Genomic DNA, 3,172 nt, shown 5'->3' with positions numbered 1-3,172 from the left:
CGGGACCTGCCTTATGACTTCCGCCGTGGGATGAATCGTCTCCAGCTGTTCATTACATCACACATCCCCACTACGCCCCACCCCACCCCGCCTCACTTTAGCTTTCATGAGGTGAGGGCGACGCGCTAACTCTGGATTGACTGCACTCACTCGAGAGTCGCAGCAGCAGCAGCAGCAGCAGAAAAAGAAGAAGAAGAAGAAGAAGAAGAAGAAGAAGAAGAAGAAGAAGAAGAAGAAGAAGAAGACGGACAGGGAGAAGAGGAAGAGGGATAAGACGAGGAGTAAGAAAAGGAAAGGGGCGAAACGAATGAGGAAGAGGAGGAAGGTGACGACGGTAGAACTAAAGGACGCAGAGGTCTTATTTCGTGAACCCGTGAAAAAAAATACCCGCCGTCGGCTCAGCTTCTCTGCCAGCAGCAGCAGCAGCAGCAGCAGGGAGCAGGGCGCCAGAGGGTGTTCCATAGTGCGATGGCACCCCACCCCGCCCCGCCGCGCCTCCTAGGCTTGCTGGCCGCGGCCCGCATACATTTGCATAGCGATCCGAGGGGACAGACCACCACTACCAAGGCGGGGGCGGCGGGTCCACCGGGGCCCGGCGCCCGGCCCGGCAGCAGCGCCATGCAGTAAGCCAGGACGAGGTGGAACTTGAGCACGGCGCGGCTGACAGCGGCGCAGGGGGGAGGGCGGGAGGGGGCAGCTCGCCGCCAAGGTGCTGACGCTCGCGCTGACGCGTCGCCAACTCGGGTTGCAAGCCCTTATCAGGAGGGCCTTCTGGCCACACCCCATGGGGCAGCCTATAGGGCAGCCCATGGGGCATCCTATAGGCCAGTGTGCGCTGCTGGGGCAGGGGTGTAGGAGGGGCCGCCCAACCCGGCTCGACGTCAAGAGCACCGTGAGGACGGACCCTCACCTCACCCCCACCCCAGCCCAGCGGCGAGCCCAGCGGCGAGCGCGGTCAAGGCTTAGCAGAGCCGTGCCCGCTCGCCCTGCTCGGCCCTCACAGGGTCCTCGTCCTGCTAGGCTCACGCTAAGCCCCCCGCGAAGCCCGGCGGGGGGCGTTCGTGCGGCAATCTGAGTGTACAAGTACAAGGCCAACTCGCGCGCGAGATTTAAAAATTAAGATTTCAATTCTTCTCTTCTTGCTGCAGGACGTGCAGTCCTGCAGGGTGGCAGTAGTTTCCTAAAGCGGGGCGTCGTGGGGTTGGGTTGGGAGGAGGAGAGGTGGGTCCGTGGCGCCGGCTGTGCTGGTCCTAGTCCAGGGCGTGGCGGGGTGTGGCGGGGCGGGGCGGGGCAAGGCGGAGCGGGGAGCAGACCGGACACAGCGCTAGACTCGGACCACCCGTTAATTATTTGTGCGTCCGGACCGCAGCGGCGCAGCAGCGGCTCGGCGCGCCAAACTCTAGGATGGAACCTCAGCTAGCGCCAGCTAGAGCTAAACTAGAACCAGGCCAACGCCGCTAGGCTAGAGCAAGGCGGCGACCTCCTAGACAACCCTGAGCGTGGACTGCAAAAGTGTGACCGGAGGAGGCACTCACGGAGGATGGAGACGGTGAGAGAGAGAGAGAGAGAGAGAGAGAGAGAGAGAGAGAGAGAGAGAGAGAGAGAAGGGAGATAAAAGGAGAACAGAGGCGATAGCCAGCAGGGTACATGGTGCCCGCCCCGCGTGCCTTGGGCGTGCCTCGGCATGAGCGGCGCCAGTCTCCCTCGCGACTCGCTCGCACTGGCCTCCTGTCTCCGCCCCATCCTCTCTCTCCCTCTCTATACCCGTCTCACTTGCTCCTTTCCCTCATTCTCGCCCCTTCTCTCTCTCTCCCTCTCACTTCCACCCCCATCGCTAATTTTGCGTTGGGATGCAAATGTATGACGCTCGGCCGGAGCGCTGCCGCTGCGCGTCGCTTCCCCGCCGCCTGCTCGCCTCAGCGCCACCCTCGTGCCTCCGTCAGGATTTTTTTCTGGTAAAAGGTACACGGTTCCACGAGGGTTACCTCTAATTCTGTCTGTTTGAACGATTTACATTGTTGTAAAAATAAACACTCCATAGAAACGCTTTCATCCCGTTGTTTGGCAAACCTACTACTTACCACGAGTTTGCACGAGTATTTTTCGCAGTGACAGGTGAGGAAATTGCAAGCAGGGTAGCGTTCTCGTTCCACCCCCGACCCCCTCTCTCCGCCCCTCCCTAATGTCTCCCACACCCCCGGCCCGCGAGGCTCTTCTCGGCAGGCCCTCCCCGCCCGCCACGCCCCGCCCTGCAGGGACAACGCGGCGGGCCCTGCCAGCCCCGCGGCCCTTGGGCCCGGCAGCCCAGCCCGCGCGCCAGCAGCGACGAGGTCCGTGCCACCCTGCCAATGAAACAAACGGTACAACGGAAAAGTAAAGTCCGCGCGCCTCTGCGTTCCAGATGAAAAGCACTCCGCGTGCAATTAATTGTTTGACGTGACGTCGCTGTTGACGGCTCCTCAATAAATGTCGTCCGAAAGGTCGTCGCGCTCATCGAGAAACTTGTTGGGCGCGTTCACAAATCCGTGCAAAATTAATCCGGTGACCGCAAGTTCAACTTTTTATTCAAAACGAAAGTGAGGTTACAATAGTTGGTTTACGATCCATTTCATACAACAAAAAATGTCATCACAATTTCGTAATCAACATTCAAACCATTTTGCGTCATCTCCAATTTCTTGCACGCAGTGATTCTTCGCTGTGGCCCGCCGTTCGCGAGCCCCATACCCACCCACCCCACCCCTGCACCCGCCGCCCGGCCAGGCCCGGCTAGGCCAACCCAGCTTCGCATCGCGTCAGCCTGGCGTGGCGGGGCGTGGCGGGGGCGCGGCGGGGCTGTGGGGCTCGCGGGGGGGCGGACACTCCAGGGGGGAGACCGGTGCGGCGCCAGCGCGCCAGCGGAGCGCCAGCAGCTACACTGCAGAATAAATTTGCGGCACTGGAGCTCGGGGGGCGTATAAGGGGCACAGGCGACTTAAAATAAACGCCGAGCAGTTTTCGTCGCTTACTTTCGCTGCAGCAGCTGCTGACCACACAGAACCGCCTCGTGTAGTTCAAAAGATTAAAAAAAAAAAAAAAAAAAACACACAAAAAAACAACACGATTTTCCCCCCAGGTAGAGTCATTGTGTAATTTCTTCCGTCATCAACCGCAAACCTCAAAGACGCATTTT

This window comes from Frankliniella occidentalis, unplaced genomic scaffold (assembly GCF_000697945.3).
Source record: "Frankliniella occidentalis isolate FOCC.00 unplaced genomic scaffold, Focc_3.1 Scaffold30, whole genome shotgun sequence".
NCBI lineage: Eukaryota > Metazoa > Arthropoda > Insecta > Thysanoptera > Thripidae > Frankliniella > Frankliniella occidentalis.
This window is presented reverse-complemented; position numbering follows the sequence as displayed.